The sequence below is a fragment of the Thunnus albacares genome, chromosome 15, assembly GCF_914725855.1.
Source record: "Thunnus albacares chromosome 15, fThuAlb1.1, whole genome shotgun sequence".
Taxonomy (NCBI): domain Eukaryota; kingdom Metazoa; phylum Chordata; class Actinopteri; order Scombriformes; family Scombridae; genus Thunnus; species Thunnus albacares.
Window position 1 is genome coordinate 3,543,454 of NC_058120.1, and position 24,548 is coordinate 3,568,001.

Consider the following 24,548-nt stretch of genomic DNA (forward strand, 5'->3'; position numbering starts at 1 on the left):
TTTTTCACTTGCCTTGGTGGTTACAATTACCTGTACCAGCACTTCACTTGCGAATTGTGAAGCATTTTCCCATTCTGTACAGATAGGTTCTTACAATCTGATAGATGAATGCTCACACTGTACACTATTGTCTAAGTCCACAATTTGAACTTCCATTCAACTCGGCGCATCAAGGAAAGGGAAGAGGCACTTAAACTGGATGTCTTTTCAAAAAGCACACAATTCTTAATGGCCATCATATGTTTTTCCCGCCTTTTGTGAGGCATCTCGTGTCATTTTCACTTAAGTGTGGATTGCCTATTTGTCTTTTCAGAGTCGGGCAATTTATATCCCTCCAGCTTTTATGCAAACTCACCAAAACTGAGCTTTTTTCCTTCTGAATTGGACATTTTTATGGTTATAATTTAGCCACTTTAAAAGATAGATAAGTTGCCCTGGAGGACTTCCAGGCTCTTTTGTATTCTGTTGTAATGTCCAGGAAAAAAGGAGTGTTGGTGCCCTTGTGGGTAACATGTTGCTAACATGATGTCAGACAGAGCAAGAATAATTTCTTCCCCTCTTCTTTTTGTCCTCTCTAGAAAAATGTCAGCATCAGTTGTTTGTTCAAAAGCCTAATACAACGTGTTTTTTTTTTCATGTTTATCTGACAGGAACCTCTAGTGGCCGTGAGATTGATGACTCTTGGCTGACAGGAGCAAAGGTTAAAGTAGTGTGATGTTGATATAAAGCCTCAAAACTTTGAGGTGGACGGATGGGTCAATGAAGCATGCATTTTAATACGAGAGACTGCTTTCATTTCCTGTTTCCTAACAACAGTCAACAGTGGTTTTGTTTTAAACATGATGGCAAAGGTTCCTTATCCATAACAAAGTAATTATATTAACTAGGAATGTACCAATCTGAAAACACAAGTTTGGGTTGCTTTTAAAGGCAATGAGAAAGGGTGTATTTGCTCCTGTTTTATAGGAAACACTAGCAGCCAGAAGATCAGTCAGGTTGTAAATCAGCCAACAGTTCAGCCTGATTATTTAAACCACTTTATTTGGAGGTAAAACCAAAAGAGAGCATGCCTGAGATGTCTATAATAATCCCTCATTGCAGGAAAAATGTGCGAGAAGGTCAGAGTTGCTGTGTGAGTCAGAATGTATGTGTTCTTGTGATGTTGTAGTGTTCTCAGACTTCAGCAATTAACTTGCTGAGTACAATGTTACTATTGAGCAAAACTACAAAACTAAGAGCCAGGTTGTAATTTCTCTCTTGCATGAGATCAGTCAAGTTTGACCTTGCCTCAATTACTCGAAAAAACCCTGGTACTGACTGTCATCAAGAATCCAACCTGTGATTTACGCTCTATTTTGTTTTAGGTTTAATTCCCTTTGTGGATGTTCACATCACTGTAAACATCGATAATACATTAATCCTGCCGCATGTGGGCCTCTGTGGCACCCTAACCCCTAACCCCCCACTGTTGGACTACCTGAGTCAACTAAATCTACTATTTGTAATTGACCAAAAATGACAGCTAAGTGAATAAAAAATGACTTCTTCTCTGTCAAAACGCAAAGGGAGCAGTCGTTGTATTTCATCACTTCCACCCTGAGCACCTCATCTGTGTGGGCTGATTTGTCACCAGGCTAACTTCACCGACACGTATGACACATTGGAGGTGAGCCCACCCTCCCCGCTGTGACACCTACTACCCCCAGCCCCATCCTATCCCATCCTCCTCTGCTCTCCCGCACAATTAAAAATGCATCAGGGAACGGATTAGATGCACGATCCCCAGCTCTACTGATCCGGAGTGTGAAGCTGTCACGAAAAGGGATTGGGGGGGTTGAAGAGATAGACTGGGGATGGAAAGAGGAAGAGGGATGGATATGTGGGCAGCCCCCCCCCCCTCCCAAGTCCTTTTCTTCCACCCCCCCTCCCACCCCCCCTCCATCAGCACAGACTCCTCCTCCCTTGGCACACACTCAGTCACCTCTTTTATTTACTGCTCCTCCCTCAGCGGACTCATCCCTCACCTGTCCGATGGCTTGAGCAGCCTTTCCTACCTCCTCCCTTCCTGGCTGTCCCCCTGTCTTCCCTCCATTCTTTCATCCTCTCCCTCACTCTTTCTCTTTTCCCCCCATCCCCTCACTCTTTCTCCTTTCTGTCTTTCACCTCATCTACCACAGATCTGTTCTCATGTAATCCATCTTTACTCCTTCGCTATACTTGCCAGTGGGTCATACGGAGGGAGAACATGGACCCTGAATCTTTCTGTTGAAGCAGACAGAGAGTTAAGAGTAATCCCAAACAATCCAAAAACAACAAGGAGAGAAAAACAAAAGAACATGTGTGGAGCTTTATGATATTAGACTGTAGGTCAAACTGGGGTTTGGCCACTCATAGAACATTTGATTCTTCTGTAAGTGGGATTCTTTTCTGAAAATGAAGCTTACTCTTTATTGTATCCAGTAAATGAAAGGGTTATTTTAAAAAAATGTATAATACTGAATACTGAAACAAGTAATGCAATTGACTAACATGCCCAAAGTTAGAGTGTCTGTTAAAACCAGCACATCCTTATAAAAAACAACAGTATAGATCTAAATCAGGCTAGCGCTGTAGTAATGCACACCGGATTACCAAAACCATTACAAATTACTGTTAAAAAAAATAATGATGTTCAATGGTGTGACAACACTGTAGTTAAGGTCTGGTTAGGTTTAGGCACAAAAACCACTGGGTTCGGGTTCGGGTTAGTTACGCAACTTTCATCATCAAGGCAACAGTAAAAACTATGATGTTATGTTTTTTTTTTAAAAATGTCCCGCCTCACGGTTGAAAAGCTGACACTTGTGGTTGGGAAAAGGAAGCAAACAGTGGTCTGCAGTAAGGTCCACCATCTAGCCATCCACCCTCCTCATGACAAGGCAAAAACCATCTTATCAAGTCACCTTATACTGACATCAGGTGAACTGCGCCACTTCCCCGGGTCATAATTACTATGGTTGCTATGTGGAATAAATATAACTATAGGTCATATTTGTTGGCCTGCATTTTAGACCTACGGGTGTTCTTCCTGTGAGGACTAGTGGGTTAAAACTGGCATCAACCATTATGTCATAAAACCCCTATGTGTTGAATTTTGTGAGCTTATAGAAGGTTATTTTGATACCACAGGATTTTCCTTTCATTTCATTTTTACCAACAAAGATTGATGCAGTTGATGTGTCTGTTTGGACACTACAAGTAGGAGTCGCCAAAGTCACACATCGTCAGTCCTGCACATGGGGGGTTTAATGTTTGTACATTATACAGTGCATAAGGCCTTCTGCAGGGATTTAGAGGACAAAACTACTTAAACTTTATATGTGAATTCTTCTTGTAGTAAATTCTTTTTGTAGTAAAAATCGCTTCTGGCAATCAATTATAATTTAAATTTAAATTATAATTATAATATATAATGTATTATTTTTACTGTAGGTGTATAAGACCACCAGAGCTAACTCAGATTCTCAGAATTGGTTAAAGTTCAACTCCAACTCTGTTATTGTTGTGATAGCAAACGATCAATTTTTAGCAACAGCTCGAGCAATACTGGGTTTTCAAAAAAAAAAAAGATATTTTTAAAATCAAACGAAAAAGAACACAAACACACAATAGATTATACAGATTTGTTGTTTTTTAATTTTTTTTCCCGATTGTGACCAAGATACTGTATGCATTGTACTGAATGGGGCATTTACAGTTGAAAATCAATTTGTCAGAGCTCTGTGGTATATAATAGTGACACTCAAACCTCATTTAGCATTTCCTTACTGCAGTTTCTTGTTACTTATCAGCTGACTGATACTGATATATCTACAGGAAGCTAATATATTGGTCTAGTTCTATTGTATGTGTTATGTTTAATTTATATTTAATCTGATAAAAACGATCTTAGCCTTGGCTGTAATGTGCTGTAAACAAAGAAAATAATGGTATCTTACTTAACTAGCTTATGACATTAGCTAAAGTAACTAACTTGTGAAAAGCCTAAAGACAATAAAAAGTTGCTGCCATCACTTCCTTCAAAATAAAAGTAAAGCAATAGGGTTCACATTTTTAAACCTGCAGTGTGTCCTGTGTGATTCACCAGCTGCATGTGAGTATAGATTTTTTTTTTCTTTTTAAAGTGAGGAAGTCAAGGGTTAATACTGAATGCAGGTCATATTGAACTCACCACATGTGAAGCATTTAAGATCAAGATATAGTTTAATGATGAATGCCAAACAGTATTTAAATAAATAAGTGTCAGCGCTGCTCCATCCTGTCATCCTGGAGTTGCGGTGTGGCCTGCTGACCTGCTGGCAGGCTTTTCACACCGGCCAGTCTGATCAATGCCTTCTCACCTAATCGGCTGCAGGCCATTCCCAGTTGTCAGCTCCTGTCTGAGGTGATGAGCCAGAAAGGACCTCTCTGACTGTCAGCTCTGCTCCAGGTCTCCTGGCTCTCCTTCATGTCATGAAGCTTCATCCTGCTCTCACCACTCCTCCTCAGCATTCCCTCAGCGCTGAGTTGAGATGAAATTGTAAATGAGTTTTTCCAAAGTGAGAAGACCTAAAACTCTCCTTTTAAAGTAGTTGAACATTTTGTGAAATATGCTTATTTGCTCCGTTTCCAAGTGTTAAGTACAAACTAGCTTAGCGTGAAGGATGAAAGCAGGGGGGAAACAGCTAACCTGACTGTCAAAAGTTTAAAAAAAATATGACTACCAACACCTCCAAATCTCACTAAAGAGTAACTCAACACCAGGTTGAAAACAGTGTTTCACTGCCTTCTCCAGCTGAAAGTTTGGAAACTGTTCTGTCTGACTTTTACCTCTGACCTCAGCCAGCAGCACTGATGGGTGTGGGTGGAGGTTGGATGTCAGAAGTGTGCTTTGGGCCTGTAACTATACATGCAAGAGAAGTTAAACCTGCTCTGTACTTGCAAGCATATTCTTCTAAAATGTTGAACTGTTCCTTTAAGATCTGGTAACTAAATAATAATAATATTATAATACATTATTTTTACAGAATGCTTTTCAAGGTACTAAAAGACACCATATACAGAAGAAGAAAATACATCTATATATAAAACACACTAAAAGTACACTGAGTAGCAGGAGACATCAAATCAACCATTACATCATCTCTAAAAAGGTCCGTTTGAAGTAGTTTTTATATATTATCATCTTATAAAGTTGTTCTGGCTAAAGTCTTGGCAAACAGTTGCCTATCTACACATCTAGCAGACACAAAGCATTAATACTCATTTATATTTAACAATTAACATTTTCCAATAATCACTCTCTTGCTCTGTTTTGGTCTCCACCAACTCCTGAGAAATGCTCAATGTGTGCCGCTAAGTTCACCAGCTAGTGTCTAACTGTGTCTGTCTGCTGTTTGGTGGTGTACAGCGGTGATGAGAGTGCTGAGAATGAGTTTAAAAACCAAAATAATGAGCTGAAAGATATTAAAACGGTCCATTTAGCTGAGAGGGTGTCAGTAGGAACGACTCCTTTCATATTATATGATATTATATGATTAGAGCAGCTTTACGGTTGAAAGGGAGACAATTATAAACCTCAAAAGTACAACTTCACTCCTTGTATGAAAGTATTTGTAATGATTTGGGAACTGATTGGAATTATAAAACACTTCAACCCACCTACATCCTCTCCATACCGTTACTTCCACACACACACTGTTTCAACTCACGGGAAAACCCAGATGATTCCTTTCACTTTAGGCTCATGTCATTCACATTCTAAGACTCACTTCATGAAACTTTTGCTTTTTCACATTCATGCTTACAGTTTAGCGTTTAGTATTTCATCACCTCCATCAGTTTCACCGTCTAAATGTTGAGGCATATCTGGCAGGAAAAAAAAAAAAAAAACCCCACAGGTTAACACCCCTCGAGTGGGAAAATATTCAACCCATGCAGGGGGAGAAAAAAAAAGGAGCGTTCACTTCTATCCTGATGTAATGCTGGATGACGCTGCTGCAGATTCTACTTCCTTACTAGCTTCAAGAGGCGGAGGGGGGGGGCAGTTGTCCAGCCTTTCTTTTTAGGGGCTAGATGTTAGCTTCACCTTTTTCCACCAACAATTTATCCCGATTGAGAGTCGAAGTGAGCCCGACCAATGAGCGAGAGGGTGACTCCACCCCCCTCCTACACTCTACTCCTCCACCCCCTTTGACATTCACTCTGCGCTCCAACTCCATCAGGTCCCAGCTCTGTGAAAATTTGCATCTCTTTGAATGTGACGCTTGGAAAAAAAAAAAAAAAAAGAGTAGGGAAGAAGGAAGAGGAGAAAAAAGGAAGATGGGGAGGGCAGCAGAGGAGGAAGGAGGGAGGAGAGGGAGGAGGGGAGAAGAAAGAGGGGAGGGGAGGATGGGGGGGTGGGGTGGGTGGGGGGGACCTAGGCACTAGATTAAATTTTGCCGTCTAGAAAATGAGAAAAAAGGGCCCCCTCTATCTCCGGGAGTCTACTGGGGAGATCTTTATTCTGATTCTTGTTAGAATTGTTTATCACTGTGACAGAGCAGGCCGGGGTGGAGATAAAGGCAGTGCTCCATCACAGCGTTGACAGTGGTAGGACATGCGCTGGAATGAAAGGAGCCAGGGAAATATTATTAATAGATGCTGACTTGATTTGCCTCGATTGCACGTCAAGAAGTGGGGGCCAGGGCTTGATTGCAGCCCTATGAAGTTCTGTCCAAAAGGGAAGCTATTTTTCATTAAGTGATAGAAGTCTCCCCTCTCTCTCTGTCTCTTCTTCTTCTTCTTTTTTTTTTTTTCTTCCTGCTGCTACTCTCCCCTTATGCGTTGCTTTCCAAGGAGCTGATAACTTATGCAGTTTATTCTAAGCATGCTGATTTGTGTCAGTGCAGCAGAGAGGATGAGGAGAGGATGGAGGGATGGAGAGGAGATGGGGGTAGGTGTGGAGGGGTGGGTGGGGTGGTGGAATGGGGACTTATCTCACCTTTCACAATATAGCCGGTCTTGCTGGTATAATACTAGTTTTTGGTAAAAGGTAAAACCCGGCTCTCACAATTGGCCTATCGCCTCCATCTATACACCCATGCAGAGCTGCAGCGCCCGCAATCCACTGCTGAGGCGCCTGCAAAACTCCCCTCCATCCCTCCTCTCTCTCTCTCTCTCTCTCTCTCTCTCTTTCTCTCTCTCTCTCTCCTGACAACAGATAAAAAAGAAGTATATAAAATGTGATTACACAGGCAACATGTTCATAGGCACTGATACGCCGAGGCGCACTTTATTTTTAGAGTGTTGCATTACTAATGGATATACAGGAAGATGAGGATTTACACCCGCCCACGTACAATGCAGGCAGATATGAGCGAGCCGAGTCTATGCATCACATTTATGTGAAAAGCATAAAACAAGAAGCACCCCCCCCCCACCCTCCCCACCAACACCACCCTCTCCCCCCCCCCCCCCCTCCCTTTTCCATCACCCAAAAAAAAAAAAAAAAAAAAAAAGAAGCAAAGAAAAGAAAGAAATTGATTCACAGAGGAGGGAAATGAATTTTTTTTTTTTTTTTTTTTTTGTCGTGTACAAACTTCTGAGGCAGAATTTAGGAGGTACAGTGGAAGTCTGGTTTTATTCTTTGGTTAAGAGAGTCTATGAGTGTGTGTGTGAGTGTGTGTGTGTGTGTGTGTTTTAAGATTCGTCAAACAAGACAATTGGAGGGAGATCCGTAGGACGACCACAAAAGAAGAAGACACCTTTAACCTGCTTCTGCTGGACCGCAGGGCCGAACGAAGAGTGTGTGTGTTCTGCTCTCTCTCTCTCTCTCTCTCTCTGTGTGTGTGTGTGTGTGTGTGTGTGTGTGTGTGTGTAGCAGAGACAGATGGAGGAGCCTAAAGCAGGGTGAGTGTCTCCGAGATTTTTTTTTTTTTTTTTTCAACTTTGGAGTTATCGATGTAAGAAAGAGAGAGAAGAAAAAAAAACCCTCCACACCTCTATTCCTCCCTGTTTGCCCACATCTCTCTCTTCTCTTTCTCTACCTCCTGCTTCTCTCGTTTGTAATTAAGTCCGCTGTAGTTAATTTATGCACCGATATCTCCAGTTGCTGGCATTCTTGTGAAAATCCTCAAAACATTGTGAGGCTTTCTTTAATTGGATTCTATTGGCAGCACACTGTTTCACGCTAACATTTACCGTATGAAATTTTTAGATTGGCAAATATTTCCTCAAGGGTATTATATCAGTTTTTCCCTCATACATATGACATTTGCTGATATTTTTCAGGTCATTTTCAACAATGGATGCTTATCAGAGATGATCTTTTTTTTTTTTTTTTTTATCTGTACATTAAATTTCCTGCAGGTAAATATGAGAGAAGAAGATGTATGTGGATGAAACTGATGAAGAAAAAGCTAAATGTCAGAATGTTCTGTGTTGACTTTCTCTCACACCGATAGAACCGTGAAACTGCTAATAATAATTGTGATCGGTTTCCCAGCTTCCAAAACGCCTCTGTGTCTCTATCTGTGTGTGTATGTAGGAGAGCGGGATTTCATTTAGCCCATTTAAATCTGAACTAATTCACTAAGAGCTCAAATGGGCTTGTTCTGTTAACTGGGGTCAACAGTTTCAAATGAGCTATTAAACGACTGCTGGAAGTGACAAATCTTGGAGTGCTATTTGAGAGCCTCTTTAGGCGCTGACTTTCTCTCCCCCTGCACCCTAATAACTTCTCCAGATATGTGAGAATACTATTAATTACGCCACTTAATGCCGCCGTGCCACACCCCGCGCTCCGAGGAGCTTGACTTATTTCCTCTTCCGATCCTCTGAAGTAGGTGGCGACTTACATTCCGAGGAACAATGGGCGAATATTCATCAAACGTCTCATTCGATTTTTCCCGGTATCATTTCCTTTTTTTTTTTTCTCCCTCTCTCTCTCTCTCTCCACCACCCCCCCCCGCCCCCCCTCGTCTCGGATCCCTCACGCTAAAATATGTCTCGCTAAATTGCTGCAGACACATCTGCATATTTGGTTTTCTGTAAAATATTTGATTGCTCCTTCCATTAACTGTGACAGTGTGTGTTAAGGCTTTGTGGCATATAGGATATCTCTTTCTCTCAGTAGTGAGGAAAATGAATAATTGAACTGCCTTTGCTATGAGGAAAGAAAGGAAAAAGAAAGAGGAAGATATATCAATTATCTCGGATTGTCAGCCAGAGAATTCAATGCTGAAAAAATGTTTAAAAAAAAAGGGGGGGAAAGAGTGTTTATTAGCCTTACATCATCAGCTAAAACAAAGCAAACACAATATCTTATTGTGTATTGTGCTGCAGCCACGTCTCCCCTCCGGAACAGCTGTTAATCTGCCATGCAGTCAGATGCTGCAGGTAGGCGTGTGTGTGTGTGTGTGCAGCCATTTTCCTGTCTCACAAGTCTGTAAGTTTGAGGTCAGCTGAGCAAAAAAAAAAACTCAACAAAACCCTTGATTGTTTCTCCCGTAACTGGTGAGCCTCAAAAAGCTGATGAGGGGAATGTGTGTGTGTGTTTGTTGTGGTTCCTCCAGCATGGTCAATTTGTATCGCAAAGCGCTATTAAGAGAATTTACCCCCGAGAAGCTCCCATTTGATTGTGAAATGGCTAAATTGTGTGAGGAGTGTTTCCAGCATCTGGTTATTAGGTGGCTGTATTCATTATGTGTTATTGTTGCCTCCCCTCTGTGATCAAAAGTGGAATCTGGGTGTAATTCTATTAGCGAGCACAGAGGATATTCAGAGGAGGGAGCGGCAACGCTGTAAATGTAAGGAGGAAGGAAAGCGTTCAACTTACCTGAAAAAGTCTCTTGTAACCTCTGCTTTACTTTTCTGGATTCAGGATCTGCCCTAAAAAGTAAAAACACAGTGGCTAGATGTTAATTAGATATTTGATTTACTATATAAAACATATCAAAACATTAACATGCCTGGAAATGATGGATTTTTTTTGTGTGTGTGTGTGTGTGTGTCTATCCACTGCTTCTAATCCATGTCTTTATGCAATTAAAAGACAGCCAACTATTAGCTAAAGCAAGGTAAATATCAATTTTAACGCACTGACATATTGGTATTTCAGTTTATGATCAAACATAAATTAAGTTTTATCTAAATATGATCATGTTGGTGTGAAAACAGTTCATCTAGTCTTGCTTAAAGGTAATAAGCTCAGCAGCTTAGCAAATTAGTTTCTGATTCTAGTTGAATTGATGCAATGTGCTGCTGTTATCCTGCTGTTAAATCATACATTTAGTTATGTAATTTATTATATTGATTTCAAAATAAATACAAGCCTACTGGATACAAGAAAAAGGCACAAAACAATAAGAGACACATGAACTTTAAACTCTAAATAACATATTATTTGAGTGTGAAAGTTCACTTTTGACCTTCGGAAATAAAATCATCTTAATTCAAGTAATCTTTTTATTTTAAAGCTCTGGAAAAACCTTGAAGTTTATGAGTTCAAAGTTTTATAAGTTTAAGATTATTTTGTCAAAAATTCAGTTTAAAAAAAGCTGAAAGAACATTTTAGTTGTTTTTGGAATCATGTGTAGTTGGTGTCCAGATGTCTAAATGTCGTCATACATGTGTCATGAAAATATCTTCCTACACAGATAATCTCACACACATAAATAAAAGGTAACTGGAAATGTTACATCAACTTTGCATGTGTGGTACTGGGACTGTCCCCGTTACATAACATTTAAAGATCTGACCTCTCAGGACTCCTTTTTCTGCAAACATTTCTGTTTCCACTGCTGCCCATAGTCTCTAGAAAGTGAAAAGTAATCATGCTGTGCCATTTCATCTAATATGTGTCATAAAAGCATTTATGTGTGAGTGAGGGGTTAACGAAACTGAACTCGAGTCTGTCAGAAGTTCAAGTAAGGGTGACATCACGGCCGCAATTTGTGAAAAAATAGATAATTTCCTCAGTATCAAAATGTCTTAACTTACATCTGTAACAAGGAAGTAAAAAAAAAAAAAAAGACTTTCACTTATGCATGAGTAGAGAGCCCAGACAGAGGCGGGCACACTCATAACGATAGCTTCCCGCCTTAATAATAGCTGATGAAAGGTCAGCAGTGTAGAAAACAAGGTGCAAAATTCCCGCAAATGTCACACCGGGGCCCCTCTGCTTTCAACTGGGACACATTACTGGGGTGTATATTGGTTTCTTATGGTGGCCTTTTTTTTTTTTTGTACCATTCCGAGCAAGAGAGAAACAGAAACAGGCGACCTTGTGGGTTTGTGTGATTGTTGCCGTCCTGAGAAAACCCCACTCAAGAAAAAAAAAAAAAAAAAAGAAAAACAGAAGAAAAGAAGGCGAGGAGGTGGAGGAGGAGGAGGAGGAGGAGGAGGAGGAGGAGGAGGAGGGCTTGTTTTTCTGGTTGTTATCTCCTCACTCGGCTGCAACTGCCTCGTCGCGCTACACAAACACCTGCCGGCCTTCCGCAACACCAAGAGAAAAGTCACTTCTGCCATGCGATAACCCGGGCCTCGTCTGCGCGGCGGCGGGAAAAGACACCTTGTGGACGTGGTTAAGACGCTATGACACCTCTCTTTCCCTGCTTCGCTCAACCACTCACTCCATTTTGGCTTGTTTACTCACTATTTATGATTTTTTTTTTTTCTCTTCCCTTCTCTGCACACACGCTTTTCTTTCCTCCGCTGCCTTTGATCTGGGCGTTCAGAAGTGTTTTTTGAAACGTTCCTCTTTTGTTCCCCCCCCCCCACCCCGCCCCCCCTCGCTCGGTCCCGTCTTTTCTCCCTCCCCGAGCAGCAGCGTCTTCAGAGGAGTAGATGCGTCCAATTCTGTCACATTTCTCTGTCGTCTTTGTGTGTGTGTGTGTGTGTGTGTGTGTGTGTGTGTGCTGGAGTGTCTCTGTGTGTGTGTCTACTGTATGTGGGCCCTCTGCGAAACCGGCAACTACACAATAGCCTTGTGACTTTACAATAGCTTGCCGTGGCGTTATCTTGACAGCGGAGGAGAGGCCCCTTTTGTCTGTGGCGAGCGTCGTTCGGCGGAGGGATGTGTCCGACAGCACGGCCTCCCTGTGAAGGACTTCGCCCACCGTAGAAGGTGGTGGATGAATGCTTGACGTTCTCTTTGACCACCCTTGGAAAATATGAGACGGTTAATAGCAGAGGAAAGGGGAAGGGGACGTCGAGGGCCCTTTCCGTTTATCCTTGAACTCTCTCGATCGAGCTTTTCAGACCGTGAGGTCGATAAGAGAGAGTCCTTACAGCAAATGCCGTCGAATTCCATGAAGTGTTGCATCTTTGACAATAGACGCGGCCTTGGGATGACCAGGGTTGGACGTTACCATCTGGCAAGCTACTGACTAAAAGGGGCCCCTGAGATTTATTATGATGTTTAGATATAAAACATATAAAAATATGTCACTATTCTAACTCATATAACCTTAAATAACTTATAAAAGGCCACCGAAGTGTTTCTTTTATCATCGGCACTAACAGATTCCTTAACTAGACGAGACACGGTGAACGCTGCACACCACTCACTTGTTGTTAAAGAAGCTGAAAGTCTGCTGTTTAAGCCTCGAGGTGACACACAATTCAACACAACATTAAACACCAAAACAGAGTTTCACACTGAGTGTTCCTATAGAAAAAAAAAAAAAAGACAAGACAAAGTAAAGCATTAATTGTAACAAACCCAGAGATAATCTCCTCTTCTGTTGCTGTTTACATTTTCCTGTTGCATTGATAAGATAAAGAGCCATAATACAATAAAAGAAAACCGCATTCAAGAGACAGGAAGACTAGTAGCCTGCTTTGAAAAGAGAGAGGAAGAGAAGCTGCAGATCCAGTATAGAATGACTCCAGTACAAGTCAAAGTTTGACTTGTGTTATATTATGTTACATGTTATGAGGGTGATGAGAGGTGAGACTGAATCAGAACAGTAAAGTCTGAAGGCCGTAAAAACCAAAACGATGAGCTGAAAAAGAGATCTCTGTAGAGCTGAGAGGAACTGTAAAGTCGGTGATAATTCTCTGTGGGTTTGTCACTACCAGCGGTACAAACACTCATTTAATTTATCCTTAATATAAAGATGTGATTAGCGCGGCTTTAAAGACTATAAATACCTGCGTGAAACTTTTTTTTTTTCATCAGCTTCAGTCCAAATTAATTTATACTTAAGTTGCCACAACATGCATTAACCTCCTGAAAGCAGAATCAACCAACATACCACCAACGAGGGTGTACAGCTAAATGAAGGTAATGAAGCCAGACAAGGATAAAAATCAGGGATGCAGCTGTTACGTGCAGAATATCGTCTGTAAAGACAGAATTTGAAAACGCCTTCACACGGGTTGAATTGTTAGTAGATACTGGATTTTCAGGGTAGTTCCTGTCTTTAAAACATCCATCATACAGCACAACTATTCAAAAACCATCACAGCTTTGATGAAATGCACAGATGTCTAAGTGGAACGTGTGTGTATTATATCTACTCTTTTTCCCGCCTTCGTTTTTGGATGATTTATCTCTATTGTGAGTCACTGAACAAGGTGATATTTTAAGTTCATCACTCGTCTCATATGAGTTCTAGTTTTGCAGTTTTTGCAGTGCTCGGTAGCCTCAAAGGGACATGAAAAGTATACAGAAGAGTTTATTATCCAAACAAGAAAACATTTCACTCTCATAATCCAAATTCAGAAGCTCCTATAAGATAATAAAATCAGAAGAAGTGGTCAGATAAAGATGAAGAACCGCCCCAAAAAAAAAAAAATCACACCAATCACTCTCACCTCTTGCTCCGACTGGATTTACTCTGTATAATCTCAGCGGTCAGCTCATGAGAGCCATTGTCCCCTTAAGTGGATAAACCGGTGTGGATTGGATTTTTTAATGGCATTAGCGGGCCAAGAAGCAATGATCAGTAAGAGGATTGTGACAAACACAGACCTCTGAGGGACACAAGATAAAATTCAGGGATTGTAACACCTCCGGTGATTGCACGCCCGGCTCTCTGTGACTTCCAGCGTCAAAACATTTCCAGTTAAGTGTGAATCCTGTCTGAATGACCCCCATATGATGCGGAGGCAGCGCAGCAGCCAGTCCAGGCCTCTCCTCTGTCACCTTTTCTCCTTTTTTACCTCGGGGCTGTCAATCAATGCCACGGCCGGTTAGAGGCAGCCTGAACCTTGGGTCTGACTGGTTTAAAGGTTCTGCTGATTGATGCAGCAGCTTAGCTGGATTATAGGGTCAGAGAAAAAGGAGTCTAATCCACCACTTCCTCTCCCAGTCAAAATAATACATGTGGAAATGACTCGGAGCAGCACTGACATTGTAATGTGAGAGATTGAGTTGTGAGGAGAGGTGAGGGGGAGGTACCTGGTGTGTCCACTAGGGGAGCCCTTCTCTATAAAAACCAGTCCTGTGTGACAGTGTTTGGAAGAAGACTGCAAGGCTTCATCTCTCAGCCTCCTCACTGCTGACATGTTTCATATTGTGACATGAAATAAATGATTTGCACATGTATTTATCAATCCCAGTTATTTGCAACTTATAAAGAATATCAAACACACATGCATGTGTAGTACTTTTAAATTATTCTGCTTTCTTCATCTTAATTATTTACTACTGATCACAACTCTTCTTCTTCTTTTGCCTTCTAGCTTTTCTCATTTTTTGCATTTATCTTGGAGTGACAAGTCCATGTTTTGTTGCACTCAAAAATGACATATAATTGATTTTTTTTTTTTTTTTCCCCAGAAAAAAATAGTAAAAATGTATTCATTATGAATGTAGCTTTCACAAGGAGAGCTTATGGATTTTTGCACCCAAAAAAGTCACATAAAGTACATACTGTCTGAGTCAAATCCAGCTCATTCTGATGTTTGGAAACACCTAAATGACATTCTTTTAAGCTGAAACCTGATGGATTTTCCTAAACAAAATGTATTATAAAATGTTCTATTTTCTACAGCAGGTACACAAGTTCATATAGCGGCTCCTCAGGGTCAGACTTGACCCCTGAGTGTATCTTCTTTTCATTGAGACAGTGAGGACAGAGTTTAAAGGGGAATCTTAACACTATCATAAGACATACCTGTGTTCCTACCATATTACTACATTTCCTCCTGGAGACTGTAGAAGTGTCACTGAGGAATCTCAAAACAATGAAAGAGGAATATATTGAACAGAGGTCATGGGGTGTCTTGACATATCTATGGGTATAAATGGATTAAGTCAATTACTCCATCCATAGAAAAAGAATTGGCAACTATTTTGATAAAACTGCAGAATTTGTAACAGTTTTCTCTCTTTTCTTCGTCTTATGTGATCGTAAATTAAATATATTTGACTTTTGGACTCTATGTTGGCTGAAACCGCTCAACACATTGAACATAAGAAAAAAAACACATGTCTGTTTGCTTGTCTTTTCTTGAGGTGCGGTGCATTGATCTCTCTCTTTTTTTTTATTCAGGGTCAAACAATCAGTTAATCTGGAAAAAAAAATCTGCAGATTAATTGATGAATGAAAATAATAATTTGTTGCAGTCCTAATGGAGGGGTGTTTGAGGTGTTTCTAATATTTTGTCCATTATATGAGTGAGGGAAGAAACACCTCTCCATGTAACACAATGGAATTAAACAGCAGCATAAACTTCAGTCTCCAGAATAAGCATTAAGTTGAATCTGAAACAGTTTCAACAAAAAACTGAACATCAGAACCTTCAAAGGAAACATTTCTTGAATTCTGTAATTGGCAATAAACTGTAAGAGTGTATATGTAAGCATGTGCTGTTTTATAATGTAGCAATGAGAGACTGATTGATAGTTACAGCGGTTATGATACATCCAACATTACTTGCTTCCTTCACATTCTGTAAAATCCATTCAAATCACGAGTGTTACTGTATGTTCTGTTGTCTCTGCAGTATGATACGACTGTGAATGTTTCTCCACATATAAAGTGCTGTAAAATCCGAGACACACTCTCCCTGCTCTCTGAAACATTCATTAAGGACTAGTCTCCAATTTATTCATGATTGATAAAGACTGATGAATGCTAATAAAGATGTGTGATTGCAAATACGGCATAGAGACGAACTATAAAGTGATGCTTAATCTGGGGGCAGAGTATGAACAGTAGAGGGTTAGAACCATCTCTGATAGGCCTTTTTTTTACAGTATGCTCTTCATGATGTGTTAAAGTGAATAATCTACAACTACAACACTGCAGATCCCCACAGAGAGACAGCGCAGCCTTACTGCTTATTTTTGACACGCCGATAGAGACGTTGATCGGCTTGAAACGATCACCGACCCCGGAGTGATTGACACCACAACACTGCCGGCTGATCAAGTAAAGCCACAAAGGTTAGTGACTGGATGTAAAACTCAATACACTATTGATTAACAATTACTGGGCGCTGCATATATAACCAGGGTTACATTTAAATTACGGAGCAGAGGGTAATTTTTTGCCTCGCATTCTAATTTGCAGTCATTAGATGAGTTTTCTCTCTGTACGACGCACTCACACACACACACACACACACACGCATGCACTCTCCTTTGTGTGCCACCCGTTACTACTGTAGGTGTGCAGAAATGATACAAACAAATGAAGCAAATACAAACAAGAATCCATCCACTGGAGCATTAAATGATAGTTAAAGTAAAATGCTGCTTGACAGGCGGAGGGGAGAGAAGAAAAATATTTTTTTTATTGCATTCTCTCTGACTCTCGCTGACAAAAGAGGGCAGTATGATGACATTGACAAAGTAAGCAAAGTTTTACTTTGACACACACACCCCGCGCATTGTGTGTGTGTGTGTGTGTGTGTGTGTGTGTGTGTAGAGAGAGAGAGAGCGAGAGAGAGAAAGACCTTCTAATGTGTATGTGTGTGGTATTCAGGGAGGCGTGTGTGTGTGCAGCATCATGCCTTTGCCAATGTGCTCAATGTATGCAATTACTCATTCATGTGGATGTGTGTGAACGTGTGCACATGCCCAAATATATACCAACCCCCCCTCCCTCCCTCCCAAACACACACACACAGAGACACACACATACTTCACCAGCAGTTGTGGAACACATTAAGACCCTCCTTACAGCATTATGAAAACACAGAAGAATATGTGTGTGTGTGTGTGTGTGTGTGTGTGTGTGTGTGTGCAGCAGGGGGTGGATATTTCACCTTCATCATACTGTACATGAGACCAGAAAAATCCCAAACTGATTTGTGCCCCTAATTTTCCAACTTGCCTCTAAGCAAAAAAAAATATTAAGTGCATGTTTTAGAGTGGGGGGAAAAACTGCATGACTTTCCTTTTCATGTGTGCACCATTAAATGCTTTTCATCCTATACCCCCCCCCCTTCAAAAAGAAAATAAAAAAAGCAAATCATTATAAAGCCTAAATGTGAAGCCAACAGGTGTAAATTCACAGTCTAGACTAAAAAAAAAATCATCATACACTTAAGTTACAGTATGATAATATAACAGGAAACAAAGAGTGAAATATGCGTTCTACATGTTGTAATTACATCATAAGTGCTGGAAAGCCTTTGACCAGCGTAACCCTGGTTAGCATTCAACAAACACTTGTCTCTGGGATGAAAGACTCATTGAAAGCCAGCCTGCTAATGATAGTATACTCAAACAATCAGGGCAGAGCACACATTGGCCCCCGTCTCGCATAACGACAAACGCCAGTCCTAAATACGATGGCATCACTGCTGAGTGTTGGAACCGGCTCCTGGTGTGCGGCGCCAACTGGGCTCGCCGCTGCCAAGCATTCTTCAGATTTCATTAGGTAATAGTTCATTCATTACCGAGGCTGGAACCGGGGCTGCAGCCGCCATTAAACCCTAATCACACAGGATGCACACACACACGAGGAGAGCGCACGTGGATACACATGCGGCAAACACATATGCACAGAAACATAATGGTCATAAAGATGTGGTTTGTACTGCAGGCATGCTTTCCTCATGTAGACATACACACACTCTAAGCTTAAACTTATAATTTGGCTAAAACCGCCCCCAGGCCACTGGGACCCTCACTGGGTCTCTTCACCCTCCAATGATCACACTTGCTGGGGGCCACTTTCCTCTGCACCCCCCCCACCCCCCTTCTCTACTGGCCATGTGTGAAGGCCTAAACAGCTGGGCCCTGGATTCCCCGCTTTTGTATGAGTGTGTGTCTGTGCATGTGTGTGTGTGTGTGTGTGTGTGTGCGCAGTTGTGGGTGTGCATATGCCTGCATGCATGACTGAAGGTATTTTTTTGCATTTGCGGCCAAAAGGATGCATTGTAAACCCACAGTCCACAAGTACTCATCGCTGATGTCTGGCTCTGTCTGAAGGCCGGACTTATAGTAAGAGCTCTGACAGATAAATGTGTTGACTTACTTGTAATATTAAGAATTATCTACTGAAACAGCATATTGACAAGAATTTCTCATCCTTAGAGTTAGAGTCCCCATGAGTGGTCACTTAGTATATAGAGACAGACTGACTAATTGATATTTATGTGATATATTTAAAGCACCAGAAAACATTCAGAAAGTATTCTTCTAAAATAATATAATAAGAAACAATCAACATTAATTTTAATACAAAACAATCCGCAGTTAAATTTATATTGATGAGGTTATAAGGACTTCAACACTCATGAAGTCAGCTAATCTGCTTCACCAGGACCTTATGGGTGTGGTTCGATTGGTGGTATCTCCATGGTAACATAAGAAACTGCCAAACTGTGATTCAGATTCATACGCTGCTAAATGAAAATGGGTGCATAGACATAAGTGACATCACCTTTTTTTCTAACTGACACTCGCCCACTTCAGACCAGTGAGAACAGCCAGGCTTCGGATGAAAGTGTGTTCATGTGGGACTGCGCTGCTTATAGTAAGAAGCTGATTGAGATTTCAGGGGCCTTGAAAATCCAGAAAAATACAGTAGGTTTGATGTCTTAATGGGAAGGAAAATAATTCCAAAAACTTAGCGTATAAGGAGAAAAAAGTAAAGGAAAAAAAGAGCCGTAAAGATGGTGTCATGGGCCAGAAAAGGTTGAGACATAAATTTTCCACTGCAAACAAATGTTATTTTTTAAGTGGGTTAGCAGCTCTTTAAGGCAGCATTAAAGGCACTATATTTTGCAGCTTAATATCCCTGAAGCTGTGGAGGAAAATCATATCCTCACCTTTCTGATATTTATGTTTCATGCTAACAAATTAAATTAATAGTAATTTATAGTGGGAACATTTACTGGGTAAGTATCAACTGGTACAGTCCTGGACAAACACTTAAAGGTGCAGTGTGTAGAATTTAGTGGCATCTAGTGGAACGGGCATGGCAGAAATGGAATATAATATTCATATGTATATTTTGATTAGTGTATAATCACCTGAAATTAAGAATCATTGTGTTTTCACTACCTTAGAATGAGCCCTTTATATCAACATAGGGAGCAAGTCCTCTCCTGCGGAGCCCGCCATGTTGTACCGCCATGTTTCTACAGTAAATCAAAAATCAAACACTGGTTCTAGAGAGGACCTCTCGCATTTTTGGCAAATTTCGTGGCCACCATAGGTTCACCTACACACTTGGAAGGGGAGGGTGAGGGGAGGGGTATTCATTTGATTGCAATCTGCAACTTCACAGCTAGGTGCCGCTAAATCCTACACACTGGTCCTTTAAAACTGAACTAATCAATATTTTCATATGAACAATGTGAAAGGGGTCGCTTGTAGTGACAAATACACAGAAAATTATCCCCAACTGCAGTTCCCCTTGCCTCTGTGGAGCATTTTAGCATCATTTAGCTTATTGTTTTGGTTGTACAGCCTGCTTTACTGTTTTGATTCACTCTCACTGCTCTCATCAGTGAGCAGGCAGCTGTTTTTGGCGCAAACACTTGGTCATAAACATGATGTACACTATCTGCTCAGCACCAAACGGTAGACTGTAAACAACTAGCTCGTGCTAAAGAGTGTGCTAAATATTTATTTTTGCTAGGAGTGAGATGAGACCTAAACAAAGCTAGAAGGAGTACACTCACCAGTTTGGACAGCAACACAAGGAAGGAAGCAAGGAATGCCAATGTCTCTTCCTCGTCTGTTGGACGTGTGAACGGGTAATACATGGCTAACACGTTAGCTATATCAGCTTTGCAAAGCCATTAGGTATCAATCATGTGCAATTTTTAGCCTGAAAAAATTTCATTCTCCTCACAGCTCAATCATTAGTGCAGCTTTAATATTAATGTATTCATTATGTCACAATGAGCCATCTCTAATTTCCACGCAGCTCATAAGGACTAAAATGTCATTATTTAGTCAGCTGGTCCACAGTGAGCTGTCCCAGCCTTATTCTACTGGCACTAGAGGGACTGCTATCTGCTAACCTCTCTTTAACCTGAGACCTAATACCCAGGGAGCCACTGCTGCATACCTACGGCCTCAGGAACCCTGTGTTTTACTCATCATTTGGCCAAGATTACAGTTGGAATTTAAATACATCTCTGAATGGTTAATTTCCCATTAAATTCAGGGGGTGGAGGTGGTGTGTGAGCGCTGTTTGAATAGGGCCGAGTGTGACCGTGGAATCGCCATGGCGTCTTAAATGGATTCAGTACAGGAGCCCCCCGGGTTTCCCCCGAGAGAGCCCCGAGTAATACATCATATTGCTCTTAAAATAGCTATTAACCACAGCGAGAAGAGAGACAGAGAGGAAGGGAGGGTAGGAGGGAGGGGAAATTAAGCAATGTTCACAGAGTCATTCTCATACAATAACTCACCATTAACCTAAGCACTAAAAGGCTTGCTGTCTCTCTCTGTTATGTGTGCCTTTAATTGATTCTCCTATTCCCTTTGCGGGGCCGGTGAAGGAAAAGAGAAGAGAATGAGGGGGAAATTTGCAGATGAGGAGCGATTCTTCCTCCTTGTCAGAGTGTTTTAACTGGCTCCAGTGTCTGTATATGAGCGGAGTGGATAGCAGATATGTAGCCTAATCCCTCTCAAGTTGAGAGCATCCGAAACCTATTCACAAACTTTATGTCCTGTGTATCTCCAATTAAAAAAGGCCCTGCCAGATAAGTATGGTAATGAGAGAATCCTAGGAAAATTAGATACGCGGCACTAATCTGTGGCTGTAAAGGAGGTTGAAGGGAAAGAATTAAGATTAGGATTTAATCCACCCAATATCCATTACTGCTGCTCAAACTGCCCCATCCGCCAGCTAAGGTGAAACAAAAAACAAACAACTCTGTGATGAGGTTTGCTCAAGACGCGTGATTGAAATCCCATCCTTCAAATTAACATACATATATGCAAATGAGCTCTTAATTAATTGCAAAACATATTTTTGATTAAATACTCCAAACGTCATGATTCTAATCTTGACCGGGGAAAGGAGAAAAAAAAAAAGTTTTTAATTAATTTTGCCAGTTAAACCTCATCAACACTTTGAATGGAGTGTAATTAGGAGGCCGCCCTCTCTTCTTATTTCTCAACGGCGAAATCAAAAATCAGCCATTGTTATCACATTTGTAATGCAACCAGTGTGTGAGATGAGGCCGCTATAAATGAGCGGGGTCTTGATTTTCATACGCAAACTAAAATAATGCTGCTAATTGGCAGATATTCTAATATTGATTAAATTAGATGGAAAACACTCCTTTCATTAAGGCACTATGATACAGCCTAATTCTGATCATCTTCTCTGTGTCTTTGGGATTACCAATTAAATAGGCTTTGTGGAAGTTTTTCAAGACGAGAGAGAGGGCTAAATGAAATTACGCCTATAGTTTGTGAGAGTGGAAGCGTGCCCGCCGTCTCCCTCCACACTGTTTACCAAGGACTGTGTTTGTGTGGGAAGTCATGGTTAATGATGTATTCATCCGTTCTTACTGTGGAACTCCAAGCCCAACTCAAACGTGTATTGTGCTCAATTACGTGAAGAGGGAGAGCTGATAATGAAAACTAACATGAAGCCCCTGAGTGGATCAAGATGTGTGGGTGTGTGTGTGGGGAGGAGAGGGAGAGAGAGAGAGAGAGAGAGAGAGAGTGGAGTGTGTGTGCTAGCTGGCATAACTGTATCCCTTCTCTTTCATCATGCCCAGGCAGAAGCCACAACTCTTTGCAGTTTCTCAAATGAACCTTTCAAAGCCTCCAAAAACTTTCAGCCTCCCTCCCCGTGCTGCTCCACCAAAGCAGCCGTCCACTTAACAGTGTAAGGAGGCTTACTGGGGGATAAGACCCTGCGAGGTGCTTGAGGTGAGATAACCAATTACCCATGATCACTTTTGACTCTTCTAATCTCCCCGCTGTATCGGCAGGATTTAGACACGGCAGCACCTGTGAAACCCGGCCATCTCCAATCTGCTGCCGTCCGCCTTTGTTATTCTAATGTCAGCCACTTGACTCATGCACTTCAGTCAAAGGGGATAAGCACCTGCTGGGTGTAGAGGGGTTCTTAGGGAGGGGGAGGCGACCCTGTGACCTTCCAAAACAGACAGAGTTGATTGATAAGTGGGATTTGGTTGGAGACTCTCTGAGTTTCATCAGGTCGTTCTCTCCGAGGAGCCGATGATGAAGCGCCGCTGTCTGGAAACAGAGCGACACACATGGTGGTTATGAAAGCCACATGTGGCCGTGGTGTCACTGCAGCAGAAGTTGTTTTTCAAAGTGCATGACGAAGTGCGCTGGTTCACAGCTCGGATCGGTCGCAAGTCCAACAGATTTTTCAACTCGGGTATCCAAAGTTACGAGGACAGAACTTTATAGGCCAAACCAGTGTTTAAGAACGTAATCAAGACAGAGCACTTGATGATTTTCTTTGTCATCATCTGCCCGGTGGATGACAGGCAGAGACTTTAAAACTATTTGTCGCAAACAAACATGCTGATCCAATCAGGTTGGGCTTTGAGGCGGAGGTCTCCAAGCCACAATTGACACTGATTCATCATTTCTCAGCTCAGCTTCACTTTATTTATTGATCTAAACTTTTCACTCCTGCTGTCAATCATGATGCCTGAGGTCAATGAGGTCAGCAGATGCACTTGATTTTGTAAATGCGAGCAGGTCTTGGGAAATTGTGGCAAAACTCTGTGGCAAGAAAAGTTATGGCTTTTGCAACTCAGCATCTTTTCTCCTTGTTGTCCTTTCTGCAGAACACTGCGTGGGTGAAACGATCTTTGTGTTTGTCATTAAATAAAAAGCATTTCTCTGATGATGTAACATTTTATATTTTACATATTTTATGGTCTTGAATCATATCATTTGTTTATGTCCAATCAGACATAATCACATGCAATTTAATGTCATATTTTAGAGCCCGGGACAATTTAGCTTATCAGATATATATTGGTATTGACATCTCTGTTGGCCAAGTAACAAGAAATGTCAGTACAGAAATGACAAAGTTACATTTGAGATCATTTAGAAACTGCTGCCATTACATAGTTTGTCAGCCAGAGAGCACTGACAAGTTTATTTTTACTATCTAAATAAAACATCCTGCTCTGTACATATCTTGGTCATAATTATTTCCATCACCTATCAAAAGTGTGTGTGTGTAACATGGGCACCATGGGCACTAATATGGCAGTTTATAAAAGGTTTATAAGTTGTCATTAATAGGTTTACTTATGCAAAAACAATGTTTGAATGCTTATAGACTTTAATAAAAGTGAAAGATCCCTCAGACTGATTGGCCCATATGACCACTTACCTTCAGGGAAATGGCTGCAAATAATAAAGTAAAGCATTATGACAATAATGAAGTTGTCATAATATTTATTTATGACAACAATGTGACTAAATAGAATGGTTCAACAACAGTTAAAGGTATTTTTCACATCCTGGCAACCCAGAAGTTGTTCTGATTAACTATTAATAAAGTCATTAGTTACAGCTCATTAACTCTTTACAAATGGTACATTATTTATATTATTAGAAAGTGGTGCCATTATGGGTTTATGTTAAAAAATAAAAATAAAAAAAACAAATATCAATGTCAGTATCACCCTCAAAAATCCAGTATCAGACTGGCTCTAATTGATTCATATTTACAATTGTGACAGCAGAGGAAAAAAAAAAAAAAAAAGTATTCCATTTCCTCCCACAGTAGCTCAATTCTATGATAACATCAACACAATGTGTGTGTAGTGTGAGCCTCAAGTAACCAGGAAACACATTGTCATTTCAAGCTATCATAAGTGCAGGAATTCAATGCACTTGATGTTATGTTTAAAGTGAGCAGATGTAACTTTAGCTGAACAACAACAACAAATGTGGAAATAATGTGTTATTGCTTCTTTTAAAAGTTAAAAAAAAAATCTTGTTTGAAAGTGTTTAAAGTGGGTAAGTGTGCATACAGGTTGCACCTGGCTGCCCTGTGAGCTGAGTGTTCAGAGCTTAACATATTCACACAATGGTATGATGAAAAGTACATTAAGAGAATCAAAGAGGCACTAATGTACAGTATCTTCTGTGGGACCAGTTTGTCTTGCCAGCC

The 24,548-nt window shown here is 40.9% G+C and overlaps 1 long non-coding RNA gene across 1 annotated transcript; it reads right to left on the bottom strand.

Moving 5' to 3' along the window:
* Positions 1-3,690: 3,690 nt before the first annotated feature.
* On the bottom strand, positions 3,691-20,244 carry LOC122998508. The gene is made up of 4 exons (XR_006407443.1): positions 20,092-20,244; positions 9,836-9,888; positions 4,849-5,886; positions 3,691-4,540 (listed from the first exon to the last, which is right to left on the bottom strand). It is a non-coding gene; the product is annotated as an uncharacterized LOC122998508 (long non-coding RNA).
* Positions 20,245-24,548: the final 4,304 nt, after the last annotated feature.